This window comes from Oncorhynchus masou, chromosome 7, assembly GCF_036934945.1.
Source record: "Oncorhynchus masou masou isolate Uvic2021 chromosome 7, UVic_Omas_1.1, whole genome shotgun sequence".
Lineage (NCBI taxonomy): Eukaryota > Metazoa > Chordata > Actinopteri > Salmoniformes > Salmonidae > Oncorhynchus > Oncorhynchus masou.
Window position 1 is genome coordinate 4,267,369 of NC_088218.1, and position 26,191 is coordinate 4,293,559.

At 43.5% G+C, this 26,191-nt stretch overlaps 1 pseudogene; it reads left to right on the forward strand.

The window, feature by feature from the left end:
• Positions 1 to 4,513: 4,513 nt before the first annotated feature.
• On the forward strand, positions 4,514 to 23,405 carry LOC135542917 (uncharacterized; annotated as a pseudogene).
• The last annotated feature ends 2,786 nt before the right edge of the window (positions 23,406 to 26,191 follow it).

A 26,191-nucleotide genomic window follows, 5' to 3' on the forward strand; every position in this document is an offset into this window, starting at 1 on the left:
ATAACAGCACTTTAGTCATTTTTTAGACCACTTGACCTTTTAGACCACTAGAACCAGCAACCTTCTGGCTATTAGTCCTTCACTCTAACCTCTAGGCTACCTACCAATTGCACTATAGAGATGTCCTATAAATGTGATAAATGTGTAAACACACAACCTGGTCTCAGAGCATTTCATATTATTCTTTACGTAAGTCCGAGACATTCCATTTAGCATGATATTTTACGTTTCATATGGTATGTATTATTTTGTGGATGTCCAGCACCCATTTTGTATGATATGTGACGCATTACAACTTGTATGACATGTTATGAATTTGCTAAAAGTATAATATGTTACAAATTCCAATTTGTTGTGACTAATGTTTGCTAGGTGGCTAATGTTAGCTAGGCTAGGGGTTAGGGTTAAGGTTAGGGGGAAAGGATAGCGAAAAGCATTATGGTTAGGGTAAGGATTAGCTAGAATGCTAAGCAGTTGAAAAATAGCAAAAAAGTACTTGAAAAGTTCCTTATTGGCTAAAATGCTGAAGTTGTCCGTAACTATATTCAAACACGCAACCTTTGGGTTGCTCGACATTCTCGTTATAAAAAACGACCCATCCACCCCGACTGACCACCCTCCTTTTGTTTTTGCCTTAAGTAACCTTCTGTTGTACGTAACTATACCAAACGTAACATATCATACTAATTTGAGTGTCCCAGATTTAGCTTGACTCACAAGTCCTCAACTGGCAGTTCATTAAATAGTACCCTACAACACCAGTCTCAAAGTCCTCAACTGGCAGCTTCATTAAATAGTACCAATAAAAATAAAAGATTAAGTTGGGCAAAGAACACAGACACCAGTCTCAACAGCATCCCAAGTCGCCTCTTCACTGTGAAGAGGCAACTCCGGGATGCTGACTTGTGAGGGGTCTGTTTCTCAAACTAGACACTCTAATGTACTTGTCCTCTTGCTCAGTTGAGGACCAGGGCCTCCTAATCCTCCTTCTATTCTGGTTAGAGCCAGTTTGCGCTGTTCTGTGAAGGGAGGAGTACACAGTGTTGTACGAGATCTTCAGTTTCTTGGATATTTCTCACATGGAATAGCCTTAATTTCTCAGAGCAAGAATAGACTGAAGAGTTTCAAAGGAAAGTGCTTTGTTTCTGGCCATTTTGAGCATGTAATCGAACCCACAAATGCTGATGCTCCAGATACTCAACTAGTCTAAAGAAGGACAGTTATATTGCTTCTTTAATCAGCACCACAGATTTCAGCTGTGCTAACATAATGGCCAAAGGGTTTTCTAATGATCAATCAGCCTTTTAAAATGATAAACTTGGATTAGCTAACAACGTGCCATTGGAACACAGGAGGGATGGTTGCTGATAATGGGCCTCTGTACACCTATGTAGATATTCCATTAAAAATTTTTTTTAAAAAATCTGCCGTTTCCACCTACAATAGTAATTTACAACATTAACAATGTCCACACTGTATTTCTGATCAATTTGATGTTATTTTAATGAACAATACATTTGCTTTATTTTATAAATCTAGAACATTTAAGTGATCCCAAACTGTTGAACAGTAGTGTAAGTATCTTACATAGACCGTGAACAGTCAACATGGTCAAGTTAATTTGGGAGAATCTCATATTTTCAGTTGACTTCACAGAGGAAGTTGAGATTGTGATGTGATTTCCTGTCTACAGGGTCATCATCTCAGTTCCCCTCGATGTTCCCCTTTCTAGGCTTTCCCATGGAGGTGGAGGACCATGTCTCTGTATGGTGTTAGTGAGGCAGTGTGTCATTGTGTGTGTATGTGCGCGCGTGTGTGTTCACTCACCTGTATGCATAAACCTTTCATTGTTTAAATCAACATCCCTAATCTTCACTTCTGTACTTAAATTCAGCCACCACCTGTACCTTCAATGATCTAGAACTTCAAATGCTTCTGCTTTTTTAAATCCCACTTCTGGAAATAACAACAACGCACTCTACTTTCAAACAGTCAACGCCTAGTCACTAAAAAGGGATGATGCACTTAATCATCATGAAAAGAGGTTGAGGAAGCCCGGTCAAACAAAAACATGTGGTCATTCATGGGTTCACTTTAACAGCCATTTCTATTGTGATGTACAGTTGAAGTCTGAAGTTTACCCACAGTAACGTTCTTCGAAATGAGCGGACCAAGGCGCAGCGTGGATTGAGTTCCACATCTTTTTAATACAAAGTGAAACTAGAAACAAAAACAAGAAAACTACAAAGACCGTGACGACGTAGTGGCCAAACACACTAACACAAACAATATCCCACAACCCAGGTGGGAAAAATGGAGAACTTAAGTATGATCCCCAATTAGAGACAACGATAATCAGCTGTCTCTACTTGGGAACCATACCAAGCTCACCAACATGGAAATAGGAAAAACTAGAACACCCCCCAAGTCACGCCCTGACCTACAACACTATAGAGAACCAAGGGCTCTCTATGGTCAGGGTGTGACACATACACCTTAGCCAAATAGGTTTCAACTCAGTTTTTCACAATTCCTGAAATTAAATCTAGTAAAAATTCCCTGTCTTAGGTCAGTTAGGATCATCACTTTATTTTAAGAATGTGAAATGTCTGAATAATAGTAGAGAGAATGATTTATTCCAGCTTTTATTTATTTCATCACATTCCCAGTGGGTCAGGAGTTTACATACACTCAATTAGTATTTGGTAGCATTGCCTTTAAATTGTTAACTTGGGTCAAATGTTTTGGGTAGCCTTCCACAATAAGTTGGGGGAATTTTGGCCCATTCCTTCTGACAGAGCTGGTGTAACGGAGTCAGGTTTGTAGGCCTACTTGCTCGCACGCGCATTTTCAGTTCTGCCCACAAATTTTCTCTGGGATTGAGGTCAGGGCTTTGTGATGGCCATTCCAATACCTTGACTTTGTTGTCATTAAGCCATTTGGCCACAACTTTGGAAGTATGCTTGGGGTCATTGTCCATTTGGAAGACCCATTTGCGACCAAGCTTTGACTTCCTGACTGATGTCTTGAGATGTTGCTTCAATATACTCACATAATGTTCCTCCTCATGATTCCATCTATTTTGTGAAGTGCACCTGGCCCTCCTGCAGCAAAGCACCCCCACAACATGATGCTGCCACCCTCGTTCTTCACTTTTGGGATGGTGTTCTTCGGCTTTCCTCCAAACATAACGATGGTCATTATGGCCAAACAGTTCTATTTTTGTTTCATCAGACCAGAGGACATTTCGCCAAAAAGTACGGTCTTTGCAGTGGCAAACCGTAGTCTGGCTTTTTTTATGGCGGTTTTGGAGCAGTGGCTTCTTCCTTGCTGAGCGGCCTTTCAGGTTACGTCGATATAGGACTCATTTTACTGTGGCTATAGATACTTTTGTACCTGTTTCCTCCAGCATCTTCACAAGGTCCTTTGCTGTTGTTCTGGGATTGATTTGCACTTTTCGCACCAAGGTGCATTCATCTCTAGGAGACAGAACGCGTTTCCTTCCTGAGCGGTATGATGGCTGCGTGGTCCCATGGTGTTTATACTTGCGTACTATTGTTTGTGCAGATAAACATGGTACCTTCAGGCGTTTGGAAATTGCTCCCAAGGATGAACCAGACTTGTGGAGGTCTACAATTTTTTTTATGAGGTCTTGGCTGATTTCTTTTGATTTTCCCATGATATCAAGCAAAGAGGCACTGAGTTTGAAGGTAGGCCTTGAAATACATCCACAGGTACACCTCCAACTGACTCAAATTATGTCAGTTAGCCTATCAGAAGCTTCTAAAGCCATGAGATAATTTTCATGAATTTTCCAATCCGTTTAAAGGCACAGTCAACTTTGTGTATGTAAACTTCTGACCAACTGGAATTGTGATACAGTGAATTATAAGTATGTAAGTATGTATATAAGTATGTCTGTATGTTAACAATTGTTGGAAAAATTACTTGTTATGCACAAAGTAGATGTCCTAACCAATTTGCCAAAACTATAAATTTGTTAACAAGAAATGTGTGTAGTGGTTGAAAAACGAGTTTTATTGACTCCAACTTAAGTGTATGTAAACTTCCGACTTCAATTGTTTGTAGTGAGTCATTTCTTCCTATCGCAACAGAGAGATAGCCTGCTTCCCGGTCTGTGTGTGCTGTCTTGCCAAACAATGACCATATGACTTGGGCCTGACGGCACACTGTGATCAGGGACCAGGCTAACAAGGAGCTACCGAAGTCACAGATCTGTGTGTGGTGATGACGTTAATGCCATGTGATACCTGGAAAGCCAACATTTTCAACACAGGCAGGAGTTTAATGAGTGGATAGCTAGTACACAAGCAGACTGTGAATTGTCCATTTAACACTCAAACAGCTGTGTTCTTGTAATCTATTGTTTTTCCATTTTACAACTCATGACCAGTTCCTCGTTCTGCAGAAGATCCTCTTTTGGCAAAATAATAGTCCCTCTTGTGTGCGTGTACCTACTTCCTCTCTGGCTGCTCGGTTCACATGATGCAGAAGTGCCTGGTCAACCCTCCTATACAAAGCTATTTAAGTCAGGACTTGTGGTACTGCCCACACACTACCAGTGGGGAGACGGTCAACACTCACTACCAGTCAGAAGACTGCCTACACACTACCAGTAGGGAGACTGCGTACATACTACCAGTAGGGAGACTGCGTACATACTACCAGTGGGGAGACTGCCTACATACTACCAGTAGGGAGACTGCGTACATACTACCAGTGGGGAGACCTAGAGAAGGATATGGATATCACAGTAAGTGATATGACTGCATCACTTCCCACTTTATGTTGTAGTTTTCTATTTGAATTGTAACACTGTAGGGTAGGGTAGTAGAAATGTGAGGGATCGGGGATATGCTCTTTGGTCTTTTCAACCATGTATACATTAGTAGTTCACGTGGAGGCTAAGGCTTTGTTTTCAACCATGTATACATTAGTAGTCGTCACGTGGAGGCTAAGGCTTTGTTTTCAACCATGTATACATTAGTAGTCGTCACGTGGAGGCTAAGGCTTTGTTTTCAACCATGTATACATTAGTAGTCGTCACGTGGAGGCTAAGGCTTTGTTTTCAACCATGTATACATTAGTAGTACGTGGAGGCTCTTTGTCACGTGGAGGCTAAGGCTTTGTTTTCAACCCATCACGTGGATAAGGCTTTGTTTTCAACCATGTATACATTAGTAGTCGTCACGTGGAGGCTAAGGCTTTGTTTTCAACCATGTATACATTAGTAGTCGTCACGTGGAGGCTAAGGCTTTGTTTTCAACCATGTATACATTAGTAGTATCATTAGTAGTTGTCACGTGGAGGCTAAGGCTTTGTTTTCAACCATGTATACATTAGTATACGTGGAGGCTAAGGCTTTGTTTTCAACCATGTATACAGTAGTATACGTGGAGGCTAAGGCTTTGTTTTCAACCATGTATACATTAGTAGTCGTCACGTGGAGGCTAAGGCTTTGTTTTCAACCATGTATACAGTAGTAGTCGTCACGTGGAGGCTAAGGCTTTGTTTTCAACCATGTATGGTAATGTGCGTTGCTATGATTTCCATTCCGGTCCATAGGATTCACCTGTGAAGGGAGGTATCTCTATACTTCACACAGAGGAGGATGGGAAACACCACTATGAAGTGGAGAAGATCCTCAAGTTCAAGAAAGGAGGACAAGCCTTCGCCAGGTAACCTCTGATAACCTCTGTTTATCTGTGAAGAATTTGAATATACTGTAGGTTGAAACCTTTCAAGGATAGAGGAGTTGAGACATTTTAGAGGGACACAAGAGGGACTTCCCATAGTAAAACTCCTTTATGACGTAAGGAAATAGTTTTTGATCTAATGTCAGGGGTGAGGTCACAGAGTTATTTCATTTGGTAATTCCACCCCTGAATGTATTAAAAAGCTGTATTGTTTTTCTCCAGGTCCGTGTAGATTGAACCACGGGGTCTGTGTAGATTGAACCATGGGGTCTGTGCAGATTGAACCACAGGGTCTGTGCAGATTCAACCACGGGGTCTGTGTAGATTGAACCACGGGGTCTGTGTAGATTGAACCACGGGGTCTGTGTAGATTGAACCACGGGGTCTGTGTAGATTGAACCACGGGGTCTGTGTAGATTGAACCACGAGGTCTGTGAACCACGGGGTAGATTGAACCATGGGGTCTGTGTAGATTGAACCACGGGGTCTGTGTAGATTGAACCACGGGGTCTGTGTAGATTAAACCACAGATTGAACCAAGGGGTCTGTGTGAACCAGTCTATTGAACCACGGGGTCTGTGTAGATTGAACCACGGGGTCTGTGTAGATTGAACCACAGGGTCTGTGTAGATTGAACCACACAGATTGAACCACGGGGTCTGTGTAGATTGAACCACGGGTCTGTGTAGATTGAACCACGGGGTCTGTGCAGATTGAACCACAGGGTCTGTGTAGATTGAACCACGGGGTCTGTGCAGGGCCATATTAAGAAATCATAGGCCCCAGGGCTTAGTTTTTTTATATAGAGATCCCTTTTTAAAAAATCTGCCTTTTTAAAAATGCATATCATGCAAATCTACATAATTTACATGCTAGAAGACATTAGCTGAATCTTTTTTTTTTTAAATGACCGAAATGACCGGCTACTCTGACACTGACAAAACTGAGATCAATCTGGTCTTGAATTCGAGCAAACAATAGCCCCAGCCAATGAAGCGACACACAGATTGTACAATATTTGGAGGCAATGTACAGTATATATATATATATATCATAGTCTACAGTAGGCTGCTAAATACAATTTCCAGTCGCACACAGACTTTCCTAATGATGAAGATGAAGCCATAGGCTACTCACGGTGATGACCGATGCGCCCGTCGTAGCAAAAAAGCCTGTCTCAAGATGAGCTACACGTTGGGTGTTGTTCTATTGGTTCTACAGAGAGATGAGTCTTCTCTTTTCATTTGCTTGCCAAACTGTACATTTTTGTTTTTCCCGCAATATTGTATTTTGAAATGTACAAAAAGGCCAACCGACAGCCGGAACCAAACATAGAAATATAATTCATAGATGGCAGTTCCCATTCAAGTCAGGACTGGCATCCATTGCTATTTTAACATTCACATTTACATTTAAGTCATTTAGCAGACGCTCATGAGTTTAAACCTTCTGACATCAGGGTGCATTAAATCAAAAGCCTTCTATGGATTGTATGTCTATGGCCACAGGCAACAATCTGTAGCCTATAGTTGACTACAAATTACATGTTATGGTGTCAGGTGCAATTTCCTGCCGTGGTTTAGGTCCACTTGCAGAATCTATGCCAAGGCGCATTGAAGCTATTCTGGCAGCTCTTGGTGGCACAACACCCTTCAAGACATTTTATGTTGGTGTTTCCTTTAGTTTGGCAGTATGTGCTTGTGATAAAACGTAATTCACAGTTATTATTTTTAATAATCTATTGATTTTCGGTCGCTAAATCTCTGGTGTATTTTTAACATTGAGATCGGGCTCTGGTGGTTGGATAAAAACATATTTAAAAATTATAATAATACAAAAATGTCATACCGACATATTAACCGGTCACATTTATTGATTGTGCAGTTTATTTTAATTATATTATTAATCAGTTACCCAATCAAGGCAGGGCTCCCACAGTTGCCCACGTGGGCCCTCTACCTCCTCTCCTTCCCCGTCTGATGATTAGCAGAGCGGCAGCAGGCAGTTTATACTCATTGAGAGTCCTCCTGTGGTTGGCAGTTGCAATGAAAAAACATAATAAATATATACAAATATATATAAAACAGGTATGTGGTGTTGTTGTTCCTCAGTGAAGGAGACAAGCTCCTGACGATCAATGGAGTGGACCTACAGGATCTATCCCCAGAGGCCTTCGCCAAGATACTGACGGAAGGAAACCCCATGTTGGTGAGTGATATAGCTGGAGGAGAGTTCTTATATCACTCCACTCTCTTCATGTGTTGCATGTTTCATCACAATATTGTTTTGAACTAATGCCCAACTGAGCATTCTACTAAAATGTATTGTCAATGAGCACTGATTTAAGATTGAACCAAAAGTGCGTTACAGTGGCTTAGAAATATGCCATTCAAAAGGATGCAAATAATTAGTAGCAAAACCTTTTGTCCTCGTTTTGATGTCGCCAGATGGACTTTAGATGCAGTATAAACGTTAGCTAAAATTGAGGTAGCTGCCGTTAGCATTGCTAGCTATTTTTGACGAACTTTGATAGCTAATGACAACATTGCCATCTGTCTAAAGTAAATTTGACGACATGATAATGCTGGAAAAGTTGTTTCTAACTAAATATTTGACTCGTTTAGCAATGTCATCTTATTTCCAGACACTATAGTGTAATTTAGACTAAACAGGCGTACCTTCCGTCCAGAATGACTGGGTTTATCACGACTTTAGGGCACCACTATTATGCCGCCCGTCAGGGTTGCCAGGTCTGGCGGAAATTGATTACTCAAAACCCACCCACAAGGCCTAAACACTAACAATTGTTGGGGGGGTTTTCGCAGCAAGGAAGGAGTTGGCACAATTAGCCAATAAACCATTTTTCCAATAACGTTATCGAGTGAATATCGACTTAACTTCTAAAGACTTAAGAAACAAATTTCTGTTTTCCATCAAAATACTAATTATTGTGAACTAATATGACTAGCTAAGGAATTTGTTAATGCGGATCAAGTAGACCTTACCCTGAAATTATTACTTACAAGCCCTTAACAAATGTGCAGTTCAAGAAGATTTAAGAAAATATTTACCAAATAAACTAAAGTAAAAAAAGAATAAAAAGTAACACAATAACAACATAACAATAACGAGGCTATATACAGGGGGTACCGAGTCAGTTTGTGGGGTACAGGTTAGTTGAGGTAATCTGTACATGTGGGTAGGGTTGAAGTGACTATGCATAGATAATAAACAGCGAGGAGCAGCAGTTTACAAAATCAAATGAAATCTAATTTTATTTGTCACATGCGCCGAATACAACAATTGTAGACCTTACCCTGAAATTATTACTTACAAGCCCTTAACCAGTGCAGTTCAAGAAGAAGAAAATATCTCAGTCGTCTTATTGCTTGGGGGTAGAAGCTGTTGAGGAGCCTTTTGTTCCTAGACTTGGCGCTCCGGTACTGCTTGCTGTGCGGTAGCAGAGAAAACAGTCTATAACTTGGGTGACTGGAGTCTCCTACAATTTTATGGGCTTTCCTCTGGCACTGCCTGGTATATAGGTCCAGGATGGCCGGAAGCTTGGCCCCAGTGACATATTGGGACATACGCACCAGCTTTGTATTTAATTTAATTTTTTATTTAACCAGGTAGGCCAGTTGAGAACAAGTTCTCATTTACAACTGCAACCTGGCCAAGATAAAGCAAAGCAGTGCGACAAAAACAACACAGTTACACAGGGGATAAGCAAGCATACAGTCAATAATAACACAATAGAAAAATCTGTGTACATGGTGTGCAAATGAAGTAAGGCAATAAATAGGCCAATAGTTGTGAAGTAATTACAATTTAGCAACTTACACTGGAGTGATATGTGCAAGTAGAAATACTGGAGTGCAAAAGAGCAGAAAAACAAATATGGGGATGAGGTAGGTAGTTGGTTGGATGGGCTATTTACAGATGGGCTTTATTTGTGTAAGAACACATTCTTATTTTCTGGAACAGCGGGTTAACTGCCTGTTCAGGGGCAGAACGACAGATTTGTACCTTGTCAGCTGACAGCTCTAACCACTGACACTTAAAGTTAGTGAGGAAGATATGTCTCCAACTTCAGTGATTTTTATTTTTTTATTTATTTATTTTTGTAATTAGTTCCAGTCATTGGCAGTAGAGAACATGAAGGAAAGGTGGCCAAAAGAGGTGTTGGTTTTGGGGATGGCCAGTGAAATATATCTGCTGGAGCACATGTGACAGTTGGGTGTTGCTATGGTGACCAGTGAGTTAAGATAAGGCGGAGCTTTACCTAGCAAAGATTTATAGATGACTTGGAGCCAGTGGGTTTGGCGACGAATATGTAGCGAGGACCAGCCAACAAGAGCATACAAATCGCAGGGGTGGGTATTATATGGGGCTTTGGTGACAAAACGGATGGCACTGTGATAGACTGCATCCAATTTGCTGAGTAGAGTGTTGGAGGCTATTTTGTAAATGACATCGCTGAAGTCTGGGATTGGTAGGATAGTCAGTTTTACGAGAGTATGTTTGGCAGCATGAGTGAAGGGAGGCTTTGTTGTGAAATAGGAAGCCGATTCTATATTTAACTTTGGATTGGAGATGCTTAATGTGAGTCTGAAGGAGCGTTTACAGTCTAGCCAGACACCTAGGTATTTATAGTTGTCCACATATTCTAAGTCAGAACTGTCCAGAGTAGTGATGCTAGTCGGGGTGCAAGACGTGATTAGTTGAAGAGCATGCATTTAGTTTTACTAGCATTTAAGAGCAGCTGGAGGCCACGGAAGGAGTGTTGTATGGCGTTGAAGCTCGTTTGGAGGTTTGTAACAGTGTCCAAAGAAGGGCCAGATGTATACAGAATGATGTCGTCTGCGTAGAGGTGGATCAAAGAATCACCTCGCAGCAAGAGCGACATCATTGATATATACAGAGAAAAGAGTCAGCTTGAGAATTGAACCCTGTGGCACCCCCATAGAGACTGCCAGAGGTCCGGACAACAGGCCTTCCGATTTGACACACTGAACTCTATCTGAGAAGTAGTTAGTGAACCAGGCGAGAAGTAGTTAGTGAACCTGTAATGCCTTACGGTCAGATGCCGAGCAGTTTCCATACCAGGCGGTGATGCAACCGGTCAGGATGCTCTCAAAGGTGCAGCTTTAGAACTTTTTTGAGTATCTGGGGACCCAAATCTTTTCAGTCTCCTGAGGGGGAAAAGGTTTTGTCGTCCCCTCTTCATGACTGTCTTGGTGTGTTTGGACCATGATAGTTCATTGGTGATATGGACACCAAGGAACTTGAACTCTTGACCCTCTCCACTACAGCCCCGTCAATGTTAATGGGGGCCTGTTCGGCCCTCCTTTTCCTGTAGTCCACAATCAGCTCCTTTGTCTTGCTCACATTGAGGGAGAGGTTGTTGTCCTGGCACCTCACTGCCAGTTCTCTGACCTCGTCACTATAGGCTTCATTATCGTTGTTGGTGATCAGGCCTATCACTGTTGTGTCGTTGGTGAACTTAATGATGGTGTTGATGTTGTGTTTGGCCACGCAGACGTGGGTGAACAGGGAGTACAGGATGGGACTAAGTACACACCCCTGAGGGGCCCAGTGTTGAGGATCAGTGTGGCAGATGTGTTGCCTACCCTCACCACCTGGGGGCGGCCCATCAGGAAGTCCAGGATCCAGTTGCAGGGGGAGGTGTTTAGTCCCAGAGTCCTTAGCTTAGTGATGAGCTTTGTGGGCACTATGGTGTTGAATGCTGAGCTGTACTCAATGAACAGCATTCTCACATATGTGTTCCTTTTGTCCAGGTGGGAAAGAGCAGTGTTGATTGAGATTGCGTCATCTGTGGATCTGTTGGTGCGGTATGTGAATTGGAGTGGGTCTAGGGTATCTGGGTGGATGCTGTTGATGTGAGCCATGACCAGCCTTTCAAAGCACTTCATGGCTACTGATGTGAGTGCTACAGGGCGGTAATCATTTAGGCAGGTTACCTTCACTCCCTTTGGCACAGGGACTATGGTGGTCTGCTTGAAACATAGGTATGACAGACTGTCAGGGACAGGTTGAAAATGTCAGTGAAGACACTTGCCAGTTGGGCCATGCATGCTTTGAGTACACGTCCTGGTAATCCGTCTGTCCCACGGCTTTGTGAATGTTGACCTGTTTAAAGGTCTTGCTCACATTGGCTACCGAGAGCATTATCGCACAGTCATCCAGAACAGCTGGTGCTCTCGTGCCTACTTCAGTGTTGCTTACCTCGGCGAGCATAAAAGGCATTTAGCTCGTCTGGTAGGCTCATGTCACTGGGCAGCTCTCGTCTGGGTTTCCCATTGTAGTCCGTAACAGTTTTCAAGCCCTGCCACATTCGATGAGCATCAGAGCCGGTGTAGTAGGATTCAATCTTAAATCTACTTGACGAACCCATCCCGTTAGCGGGATCATTTTCATCAACATCCGCTGAAAACAGCGCTTCCTTGTTGGATTTTCCTCAGGTTTTTGCCTGCAATATCAGTTCTGTTATACTCAGACAATATTTTGACAGTTTGGGAAACTTTAGAGTTTTGTATCCTAATCTGACAATTGTATGCATATTCTAGTTTCTGGGCCTGAGAAATAGGCAGTTTCAAATGGGTATGTTTTTTAGCCAAAAACAAAAATACTGCCCCCTACACTCAAGAAGTTAATCCTGTATTGATGCTTTGCTTGTTTGATGGTTCGTCTGAGGGCATAGTGGAATTTCTTATAAGCGTCCAGATTAGTGTCCCGCTCCTTGAAAGCGGCAGCTTTAGCTCAATGCGGATGTTGCCTGTAATCCATGGCTTCTGGTTGGGGTATGTACGTACAGTCACTGTGGGGACGACGTCATCGATACACTTATTGATGAAGCCGATGACTCCTCAACGCCAATGGATGAATCCTGGAACACTTCTGTATTGAGCGAGTCACCGGTACTTCCTGCTTTAGTTTTTGTTTGTAAAGCAGGAATCAGGAGGATATAATTATGGTCAGATTTTCCAAATGGAGGGCGGGGGAGAGCTTTGTATGCATCTCTGTGTGGAATAAAGTTGGGCTAGAGTTTTTTTAAACATTTTTTTAATGTATTTTATTCCCCCCTCTGGTTGTACATGTGACATGCTGGTAAAAAACATTGGTACAGCTGTTATAAGTTTACCTGCATTAAAGTTCCCGGCCACTAGGAGCGCCGCTGGATGAGCATTTCCTTGTTTGCTTACTGCCTTATAGAGTTGGTTGAGTGCGGTCTTAGTGCCAGCATCGGTCTGTGGTGATAAATAGAATGCTACGAATAATATAGATAGTATGGTCTACAGCTTATCATAAGGTACTCTACCTCAGGCGAGCAATACCTCGAGACTTCTTTAATATTTTAGACATCGCGCACCAGCTGTTATTGACAAAAAGACACACACCCCCACCCCTTCTCTTACCAGACGTAGCTTCTTCTCTGTTCTGCCGGTGCATGGAAAATCCCACCAGCTCTATATTGTCCGTGTCGTCATTCAGCCACGACTCGGTGAAACATAAGATATTACCATTTTTGATGTCCCGTTGGTTGGATAAACGTAATCGTAGGTCATTAATTTCATTTTCCAATGATTGCATGTTAGCAAGTAGAACAGATAACAGTGGGAGTTTAGTCGCTCGGTCTACGGATTCTCAGCACCTTCTTTTCCTCCATCGTTTCTTCACGCAAATAACGGGAATTTGGGCCTGTTCCCGGGAAACCAGTATATCCGTCTCGTCGGACTCGTTAAAGGAAAAAGCTTCTTCCAGTTCGTGGTGAGTAATCGCTGTTCTGATGTCCAGAAGATATTTTTGGTCATAAGAGATGGTAGCAGCAACATTATGTACAAAATAAGTTTAAAAAAACAAGTAACAAACAACGCAAAAAACGAACAAAATAGCTTAGTTGGTTAGGAGCATGTAAAACGTTCATCCTCTCCGGCGCCATCTTATATTTTGTGAGAGAAAAGATAATTTGCCCTTATTAAACTTAAAAAATGAATGTAGGGCTATTTTCTGGAAAATGTGCCAGATGTTAAGACTACAAGCCATTATAAATGGCCTATTTGAAGATTGACTTGTCATTTCAATCAGCGTAGGCTAGGCCTACTGACTAAAATCCAGGTTTATGATTGTAATTCAACTTTGTCATGGTTTGGTTAGCTGGATGCAGGTAGCTTATAGCCCCTGGTAGGCCTACATCTCATTTCAGATAACCTACAGTAGCCTCGGCAAGATGTAACATGAACGATTTAGCAGCTTGCTTAGTTCGAATTGACAGACTAATTCATTCAACATGAATATCGAGGCGCTTCCAAGGTAATAAGTGCTTCAGTTGCCGAACAGGCTACTAAGGATGGGGGTCGTAATTTCAATCACTGAACCAAATGTGAACAAGAGACCTATGCTTGTCAACAACAGCCAGTGTTTTTATTTATTTACCTGTAGCCTAATCTGACTGATTTACCGTCAATCTAATTAATTCCAACAAACAGCTGATTGGTAATTGAGTTAGCAGCTGTGACCATGATCACAATTGATAACATCCAATTTCATTATCTAAACATGGCCATTAATAATTGAATAATAACATAAGGCTACAACAACAATAAACTGAAGTTATAATATAACCTATTTATTACATCCAGTGGTGTAAAATGCTTAAGTAAAAATACTTAAGTATTACTTTGTTTTTAGGGTATCTGTACTTTACTATTTATATTTTTGACAACTTTTTTACTTCATTACATTCCTAAAAACAAAGTAGGTACTTTTACACTGTATATTTTCCTGACAAAAGTTCTCTTTACATTTTGAATGCTTTAAGGACAGAAAGTGTCTAATTCACGCATTTATCAAGAGAACATCCCTGGTCATCCCTAATGCCTCTGATCTGGCAGACTCACTAAACACACGTCTTTGTTTCTAAATTATGTTTCTGAATGTTGGAGATAACCCTGGCTATCCATAAATGTTAAAAAACAAATTTATATGCAATGACTCCAGTCATATTGTCATTTCAACGTATTTATTGTATAAAATGGTAGGCTACAGTAGCCTACATAGGCATTTTAAAAGTAGCCCAAAAACCTGCAACCAATACATTTTTACCCATGACATCATTTTCATTGTAGCCCAATTTAGAAGGGAAACGCTGATGGTAGAGGGCGGCTTGATCATTTTTATGACAATGGTATGACTGAGGTGCAACCTATGAATAAGATATTTACCAGAAGTGACTAACATGGCTTGATGTTTTGAGTCACCATTTGAACCCATTCATCTGAATATTAGTCAGAGAGCGAGAGAGACAGGGAATTTTGTCAGACCTGGGCCCTGACAGTAAATCTCAGTAAGACAAAAAATAATGGTGTTCCAAAAAAGGTCCAGTTGCCAGGACCACAAATACAAATTCCATCTAGACACTGTTGCCCTAGAGCACACAGGTCACTATACATACCCTGGCCTAAACATCAGCTCCACAGGTCACTATACATACCCTGGCCTAAACATCAGCTCCACAGGTCACTATACATACCCTGGCCTAAACATCAGCTCCACAGGATGTCACTATACATACCCTGGCCTAAACATCAGCTCCACAGGATGTCACTATACATACCCTGGCCTAAACATCAGCTCCACAGGTCACTATACATACCCTGGCCTAAACATCAGCTCCACAGGTCACTATACATACCCTGGCCTAAACATCAGCTCCACAGGATGTCACTATACATACCCTGGCCTAAACATCAGCTCCACAGGTCACTATACATACCCTGGCCTAAACATCAGCTCCACAGGATGTCACTATACATACCCTGGCCTAAACATCAGCTCCACAGGATGTCACTATACATACCCTGGCCTAAACATCAGCTCCACAGGATGTCACTATACATACCCTGGCCTAAACATCAGCTCCACTGGTCACTATACATACCCTGGCCTAAACATCAGCTCCACAGGATGTTTACATACCCTGGCCTAAACATCAGCTCCACAGGATGTCACTATACATACCCTGGCCTAAACATCAGCTCCACAGGATGTCACTATACATACCCTGGCCTAAACATCAGCTCCACAGGATGTCACTATACATACCCTGGCCTAAACATCAGCGCCACAGGATGTCACTATACATACCCTGGCCTAAACATCAGCTCCACAGGATGTCACTATACATACCCTGGCCTAAACATCAGCTCCACAGGATGTCACTATACATACCCTGGCCTAAACATCAGCTCCACAGGGTCACTATACATACCCTGGCCTAAACATCAGCTCCACAGATGTCACTATACATACCCTGGCCTAAACATCAGCTCCACAGGTCACTATACATACCCTGGCCTAAACATCAGCTCCACAGGTCACTATACATACCCTGGCCTAAACATCAGCTCCACAGGTCACTATACATACCCTGGCCTAAACATCATGTCACTATACATACCCTGGCCTAAACATCAGCTCCACAGGATGTCACTATACATACCCTGGCCTAAACATCAGCTCCACAGGTCACTATACATACCCTGGCCTAAACATCAGCTCCACAGGATGTCACTATACATACCCTGGCCTAAACATCAGCTCCACAGGATGTCACTATACATACCCTGGCCTAAACATCAGCTCCACAGGATGTCACTATACATACCCTGGCCTAAACATCAGCTCCACTGGTCACTATACATACCCTGGCCTAAACATCAGCTCCACAGGATGTCACTATACATACCCTGGCCTAAACATCAGCTCCACAGGATGTCACTATACATACCCTGGCCTAAACATCAGCTCCACAGGATGTCACTATACATACCCTGGCCTAAACATCAGCTCCACAGGATGTCACTATACATACCCTGGCCTAAACATCAGCTCCACAGGATGTCACTATACATACCCTGGCCTAAACATCAGCTCCACAGGATGTCACTATACATACCCTGGCCTAAACATCAGCTCCACAGGATGTCACTATACATACCCTGGCCTAAACATCAGCTCCACAGGTCACTATACATATGGCCTAAACATCCTCCACAGGATGTCACTATACATACCCTGGCCTAAACATCAGCTCCACAGGATGTCACTATACATACCCTGGCCTAAACATCAGCTCCACAGGATGTCACTATACATACCCTGGCCTAAACATCAGCTCCACAGGATGTCACTATACATACCCTGGCCTAAACATCAGCTCCACTGGTCACTATACATACCCTGGCCTAAACATCAGCTCCACTGGTCACTATACATACCCTGGCCTAAACATCAGCTCCACAGGATGTCACTATACATACCCTGGCCTAAACATCAGCTCCACTGGTCACTATACATACCCTGGCCTAAACATCAGCTCCACAGGATGTCACTATCACCCTGGCCTAAACATCAGCTCCACTGGTCACTATACATACCCTGGCCTAAACATCAGCTCCACAGGATGTCACTATACATACCCTGGCCTAAACATCAGCAGGATGTCCACATACCCTGGCCTAAACATCAGCTCCACTGGTCACTATACATACCCTGGCCTAAACATCAGCTCCACTGGTCACTATACATACCCTGGCCTAAACATCAGCTCCACAGGATGTCACTATACACACCCTGGCCTAAACATCAGCTCCACTGGTCACTATACATACCCTGGCCTAAACATCAGCTCCACAGGATGTCACTATACATACCCTGGCCTAAACATCAGCTCCACAGGATGTCACTATACATACCCTGGCCTAAACATCAGCTCCACAGGATGTCACTATACATACCCTGGCCTAAACATCAGCTCTACAGGATGTCACTATACATACCCTGGCCTAAACATCAGCTCCACAGGATGTCACTATACATACCCTGGCCTAAACATCAGCTCCACTGGTCACTATACATACCCTGGCCTAAACATCAGTCCACAGGATGTCACTATACATACCCTGGCCTAAACATCAGCTCCACAGGATGTCACTATACATACCCTGGCCTAAACATCAGCTCCACAGGATGTCACTATACATACCCTGGCCTAAACATCAGCTCCACAGGAGGTCACTATACATACCCTGGCCTAAACATCAGCTCCACAGGAGGTCACTATACATACCCTGGCCTAAACATCAGCTCCACAGGAGGTCACTATACATACCCTGGCCTAAACATCAGCTCCACAGGAGGTCACTATACATACCCTGGCCTAAACATCAGCTCCACAGGATGTCACTATACATACCCTGGCCTAAACATCAGCTCCACTGGTCACTATACATACCCTGGCCTAAACATCAGCTCCACTGGTCACTATACATACCCTGGCCTAAACATCACTCCACAGGATGTCACTATACACACCCTGGCCTAAACATCAGCTCCACTGGTCACCACATACCCTGGCCTAAACATCAGTCATGTCACTATACATACCCTGGCCTAAACATCAGCTCCACAGGATGTCACTATACATACCCTGGCCTAAACATCAGCTCCACAGGATGTCACTATACATACCCTGGCCTAAACATCAGCTCCACAGGATGTCACTATACATACCCTGGCCTAAACATCAGCTCCACTGGTCACTATACATACCCTGCCTAAACATCAGCTCCACAGGATGTCACTATACATACCCTGGCCTAAACATCAGCTCCACTGGTCACACCCTGGCCTAAACATCAGCTCCATGGTCACTATACATACCCTGGCCTAAACATCAGCTCCACAGGTCACTATACATACCCTGGCCTAAACATCAGCTCCACAGGATGTCACTATACATACCCTGGCCTAAACATCAGCTCCACAGGATGTCTAAACATCAGCTCCACTGGTCACATACACCCTGGCCTAAACATCAGCTCCACAGGATGTCACTATACATACCCTGGCCTAAACATCAGCTCTGGTCACTATACACCCTGGCCTAAACATCAGGATGTCACTATACATACCCTGGCCTAAACATCAGCTCCACAGGATGTCACTATACATACCCTGGCCTAAACATCAGCTCCACAGGATGTCACTATACATACCCTGGCCTAAACATCAGCTCCACAGGATGTCACTATACATACCCTGGCCTAAACATCAGCTCCACAGGATGTCACTATACATACCCTGGCCTAAACATCAGCTCCACAGGATGTCACTATACATACCCTGGCCTAAACATCAGCTCCACAGGATGTCACTATACATACCCTGGCCTAAACATCAGCTCCACTGGTCACTATACATACCCTGGCCTAAACATCAGCTCTACAGGATGTCACTATACATACCCTGGCCTAAACATCAGCTCCACTGGTCACTATACGATGGTCACTCCACAGGATGTCACATACCCTGGCCTAAACATCAGCTCCACAGGATGTCACTATAACCCTGGCCTAAACATCAGCTCCACAGGATGTCACTATACATACCTGGCCTAAACATCAGCTCCACAGGATGTCACTATACATACCCTGGCCTAAACATCAGCTCCACAGGATGTCACTATACATACCCTGGCCTAAACATCAGCTCCACAGGATGTCACTATACATACCCTGGCCTAAACATCAGCTCCACTGGTCACTATACATAGGCCTAAACATGTCACTATACATACCCTGGCCTAAACATCAGCTCCACTGGTCACTATACATACCCTGGCCTAAACATCAGCGCCACTGGTCACACCCTGGCCTAAACATCAGCGCCACTGGTCACTATACATACCCTGGCCTAAACATCAGCGCCACAGGTCACTATACATACCCTGGCCTAAACATCAGCTCCACTGGTCACTATACATACCCTGGCCTAAACATCAGCGCCACTGGTCACTATACATACCCTGGCCTAAACATCAGCTCCACAGGTCACTATACATACCCTGGCCTAAACATCAGCTCCACAGGTCACTATACATACCCTGGCCTAAACATCAGCTCCACAGGTCACTATACCCACCCTGGCCTAAACATCAGTGCCACAGGTCACTTCCACAAAGCTGTGAGACAAGGCGAGGAACATGTACCTTCAAAAGGAACATAAAATTCAACATACCAATTAGGATCTGGCTAAAAATACTTGAATCAGTTATAGAGCCCATTGCCCTTTATGGTTGTGAGGTCTGGGGTCCGCTCACCAATCAAGAATTCACAAAATGGGACAAATACCAAATTGAGACTCTGCATGCTTAATTCTGCCAAACTATCCCCGGTGTACAACATAAAACACCAAATAATGCCTGCAGAGCAGAATTTGGCTGATACCCGCTAATGATCAAAATTCAGAAAAAAAGCAATGAAAAGGATACAAAGCAAACCACTACAGAGAGAAGAGTTCCCCAAGCTGGTCCTGGGGCTCTGTTCACAAAAAACAAACACACCCCACAGAGCCCCAGGACAGCAACACAATTAGACCCAACCAAATCATCAGAAAAAACAAAAAGATAATTACTTGACACATTGGAAAGAATTAACAAAAAAACAGGGCAAACTGGAATGCTATTTTGCCCAAAATGGAGAGTACACAATGGCAGAATACCTGACCACTGACTGACCCAAACTTAAGGAAATTTTTGTACAGAGTTAACATAGCCTTGCTATTGAGAAAGGCAGCCGTAGGCAGACCTGGCTCTCAAGAGAAGACAGGCTATGGGCACTCTGCCCACAAAATGAGGTGGAAACTGAGCACTTTCTAACCTCCTGTCTAATGTATGACCATATTAGAGACACATATTTCCCTCAGATTGTACAGAACCATAAAGATTTTGAAATCAAATCCAATTTTGATTAACTCCCATATCTACTGGGTGAAATACCACAGTGTGACATCACAGCAGCAAAATTTGTGACCTGTTGCCACAAGAAAAGGTCAACCAGTGAAGAACAAACACCATTGTAAATACAACCCATATTTAAATGTTTATTTATTCTCCCTTTGTACTTTAACTATTTGCATGTCATTACAACACTGTATATAAACATAATGACTTTTGAAATGTCCTTAACCTTTTGGAACTATGGTGAGTGTGATGTAAATGGTTTATTTTAATTGTATCTTTCACTTGCCTTGGCAATGTAAGCGTATGTTTCCCATGCTAATGAAGTCCCTTACATTGACAGCGGTGATGCCGTTGTTTATGGCTCACAGGTTTCTTCACCTCTCCAGGTAGGAAGAGGAAGGACATCAGTGTTGTTGTTCAGAGCCTTGTCTGTTATCTTCCCATCTCTCTAGACTGTCCACCAAGCCAGCAGGGCTCCACCAGAGAGATGCCCAGAGGGGGCTGAGGCCAGGGCTCTCCACCCGGTCTCCAAGGAGAGCACCATACTCAGCTTCAGCCTGGAGATGAGACGAGAGGATGACCTGGACGACCTGGAGAGGTGGGCTGAATCACTCAGCCAGTCACTCAGCCAGTCACTCAGCCAGTCACTCAGCCAGTCACTCAGTCAATCAGTCAATCATCCATGAACTGTTTTCGAACATAGTCCCCACATTTTAGGGGACCAAAAGTATTGGGACAAATTTACTTAACTTTTACTACTTTAATACATATTTAAGTATTTGGTCCCATATTCCTAGCACGTAATGATTTACATGAAACTTGTGACTCTACAAATTTGTTGGCTGCATTTGCTGTTTGTTTTGGTTGTTTTTTTAGATACTTTTGTAGATCAATAGAAAGCAATAGTAAATAATACATTAGCTGTATTAAAGCTGACAATTTAACCTCAGTCATTGTATCATTTCAAATCCAAAGTGCTTGAGTACAGAGTCAAACTCCCCCCAAAAATATTTCACACTTCAATACTTTTAGAGCTTACTGTATATACCTGGAATGTGTGTTCACATGCATATTATATTTAGTGTAGAATGTATTTGAATGTTTCCCAAACTTAAATGTAATGTAATGTAAATGTATTTGAATGTTTCCCAAACGCACATTTAGGTTTTTACCGTAGCATAACACAGCTGACTCAAATACCCAACTCATCGTCAAGCTTTGATTATTTGAATCAGCTGTGTAGTGCTGGGGTAAAAACAAAGTGTTCACCCAGGGCCCCGGGACCTAGTTTGGGAAACCCTGTTTTAATGGACCACTGGCCTCACACGAATCTCCATTAAAAATGTATAACGTCATGTATCGTCCCTGAACAAAGTGACTCCTATCGCCCATGGAAGACCTCACAGAAGAGGATGTCAACAAAGCCGATGGTGAGGTTGACGATCTGTTCCTGGTTGCCATGACGAACACCAGAATCTCTGTGGTGAGGGGCGTGGCTGCGGTGACGGGAGCTCTTGTCACAACTGTGGCAAGTCGGATTGTAACTTCAACGAGGTTGTCATGGTCGCAGAGTCCAGCAAAGTCACCCTGGGTAAGTTTTAATAATATGTATTTGTAAGCAGTGGGGGCAGTTCCCAGCACACTTGTATTTTTGACTTGCTTTTAATTGATAGGACAGTGAGTAGAGGGGACAGGAAAGACTGGAGAAGATTGTGTTCAATAGATAGTGGGATGGTTTCGTACCCAGGCAGACACGATACATGAGCACTGGGGAGTGGCAGCATATAACCACAAGCTAGACCACAGCAGGCCACCCTTCATTTTCATCTAACCAGGGTGTACCCTGGGCATGTTCTGGTGCTGACTTCAAAAGATTCAACGAGTCTGGTTGGTAAGTAGGCAGTTCCTTTTATTAACAGTATCGGTACTGCCAACCGAGCAGTGCTTCTGGAGCATTTTATTCTACTGTTGTAACTGGTTTTTGCCTGGCATTTAAGAAGACATTGTATGGTGACAACCGGTACTTTCTGGAACTACTTACTCAACTCTACCTGGTTCCAAATCGCGGGCGATAGCGGTGCTTGTAGAAACAATCATAGTTACATTTTTATATTTTATTACAGTATAATTACAATTTATTTAACTCTAACTGGTTCCAAATCGTGGCTAGTGGTGCTTATAGAAGCTATATTTTATTTTCATATTTATTACTGTGAATTAACCATTTAATCACATAATTTCTGAGTAAATACAGGTTATTTTGTGTAATGTGAAATACACTTCCTCATTACTGGCTCCCATGACTTTTTCCGACAGAGAAGTGAAACCCTGGTCATGAATACCATATCACAATCACCATGTGTAGTAAACTAGATGTTCCCTTCCAATCTCCTCCACGTAGTTATAAACTAGACTGGATCCTTCCACATCTACTCCACGTAGTTATAAACTAGACTGGTTCCCTTCCACATAGTTATAAACTAGACTGGATCCCTTCCACATCTACTCCTACTCCACATAGTTATAAACTAGACTGGATCCCTTCCACATCTACTCCACATAGTTATAAACTAGACTGGACTGGATCTTCCACATCTCCTCCACTCTTAGCACCATGGGATTATTTCACTTGTGCTGCTTCACCAATGCTCTGCCATGGGTCCCAAACAATGACATCATCCAAATGAAGAGCTAGTTGAGGTATGCTTCCTCATCTTCTTCATTGTATTTTCTGATGACCGTTTTGTCTGTCTGTTTCTCTCTTTGTGTGTTCAGTGTCACGAGGAATGGGCAACTTGGAAAAAGTACAACAGTTGGACAACCTCTTTATTGAAAACTATTTATGCCACATGTACCTTCGGGCGTAGACGTACATAAGATGTGGAGTGTTCCCACTTTGTCAGCAACTCCAGGTTTGTTATAGAATAACGTGTTTTTGTATTATGTCGACGATTTTCTTATTCTTTTATCATAATAACAATTATACAACTGTTTATTAAACGTTGCAATGGCAATTAGTGTACAAATATTTAACTTGATGATGGACAGTCTGGACTACAGACTGCGAACGTTAACTTTAGCCCAATGTTTTTTGTTACTATGGTAATAACTGATTTGTTTATTGATTGATTTATTCCAGAGAAGATCACCATCTATCACTACAAGTCTGACTGTGTGGACGGGAGAGTTTCGGGGGTCCCTGTGGTGCTCAACTTCACCAGCTCTAACTGTTTCCTCCAAGTGTGTTAAGGACGGAGAGCTTAGAGTCTCTCTGTGTTGGGGTGAGCACATACCCTTCTGCTTTCTGCTGCTAAGACAAATGTTAGCAAGGCCCTGACAAACGAAACTGCAAAGGGAGAGTATCGAGTTGGGTTCTCATACTGTATTTATTGCAGGGCAGCAAGGAGGGAGCGTGTGCACCAAAACAGTACAACAGACCCTCAATACTACTTCCCTAAAGAGAGGATATTTCTGCAGATACACAAATAACTTCTCACAAGGTCACAGCATACCCTGACTCTACCCTGACTCTACCCTGACTCTACCCTGACTCTACCCTGACTCTACAGAACACCTTTCTAATATTGAGTTGCACCCCCAGTCCCCCATTTTGCCCTCAGAACAGCCTCAATTTGTCGGGACATGGACTCAACAAGGTGTCAATAGCGGGGTCAGGTGGTTCAAGGCCCTCTAGTAGACATTGGGGTCAGGTGGTTCAAGGCCCCTAGTAGACATTGGGGTCAGGTGTTCAAGGCCCTCTAGTAGACATTGCAGTCAGGTGGTTCAAGGCCCTCGACTTCAACCCACTTGGAGGTTCAGGGTATCTAATACAAACAATATTTTTGACCCTTTACTTGGTGGTAAACAGACATTGCGACATTGATTTGAAGCTTTCCAAAGGGTTCCCATGGTAGTGATCTGGTTCCCATTCCAGTAACTGGAGTGTGGTTGCTTTCATGTTTGTTTCAGATCTTCATGTTGTGTTTCAGATCTTTTTAACCATGTTGTTTTTGCACATTTTGCCAAATTTGGGACAATACCATTCTTTCCTACACATTCCCAACATCTCTCCTTGGACTCATGCCGCGTTCCATGATACTATGTGTGCGTATGTGTGCAAGATCTGGGGGCGTAGACGATCGGGTTTTCGCCCCGAACAAACACCCGTTCTCAACGGTATCGCATTGTTTTGCATATTAACAGTCATCGGAAGTTTTCAGCCTGAAGAGTCGTGGGGGGAGGAGGGACACCACTGAGTTTGGGAGGGGTATCAGCATTGGAACCACCAGTAGGTGAGACCATGGGTGAGTCCGTGGGGGGAGGAGGAAACGCGGGTGAGTCCCGTGGAGGGGGAGGAGGAAACGCGGGGTGAGTCCCGGGAGGGGAGGAACCGCAGGTGGGTGAGAGGAGGAGGAACCGCGGGTGAGGGGGGGGGGGAGGAACCGCGACCGGGGTGAGGGGAGGAGGAACCGCGGGTGAGGGGAGGAGGAAGGAACCTCGGGTGAGGGGAGGAGAAGCGCGGGTGCTTCCACAGCCATGTCAGCACTGGCATCCCCTTACGCAACAGAATCGGCCCTAAAAGTGGGCGGCACATTTAATAACGGCACCAGTTGGGTAACGCCGCCGCTCCTAACAATGCCGCTACCGTGTGTTTAACAACATCATAAACCCACAACCTCCTGGAAGTCCTTCAAACACCACCTACATACCTTGAATCAGTATAGATTGTCACCTTCTTACGCCTCGATCACACCGACGGCGTCATCACATTTTGGTACATCAGAAGTACATTCATTTCCAATGGACCGCTGCGTTTGCCTTGCTCCATTGCGCTGCGTTCTGTGTAGTGGTGTATGTTGGTGTAAAATTGCATGCATAGACGACTTGACAGAAGTGGTAGCAGAAGGGGAGTGTTGAACTGTTGTTGGACAAGCAGATGATGCTGCATACCTTTCTGCGTAATAACGCTGATGGTGTGATCGAGGCACCATCCCTCTGTCAGCATCAACGCGTGCGTCAGCGCCCTCCCCTCTGCCAACTGTGCTGAGGTACCAGGATGTAACGGAGCAGACCCTAGCCATGTGTGGACTGTGACTACAGCGGGCCCCGCCCATCTATTTCCCATTTGGTCCAGGTAGGATGACCCATCTGAATATGACACTAAGTCAGCATTTAAAGGCACGTCACACAAGTCCTGGTTGGCAGACGATGTCACCATCACGTCTGGGCAACGTGATGGATGGTGTGGGCTGGGATTGGTAGGAGAGTTGCGGGGTTTTTAGCCGAGCACATTTTACTACATGTCCCCTGAGCAGCTTCCCAACCGGTGAACCTGGTCGAACGTCACCTGGTTAGTTTTCCCCTACTACGGAGCGTGTTCTGTCGTAGGGAGGCATATGGCCCGTTGGATGAGGTCTTGAATTTGAGGATCTTTGTGACTCCAGTTCCTCATCTAGTTGATGCATGTTATGTTTGAGATTTAACCACTGAAGTCTGGTGTTTTCAAATTAGCCGAACTGGAAAATAATGTTAATGTCATGAGGCATTGGTCCCGGTCCCACGACCGGGGTTTTCATTTCAAAGGACTTTTTGTGGCAGCGTTTGATTCTTGCTCGGTCCAGGGAACCACCCTTTGGCCAGATGGTGTCCGTGA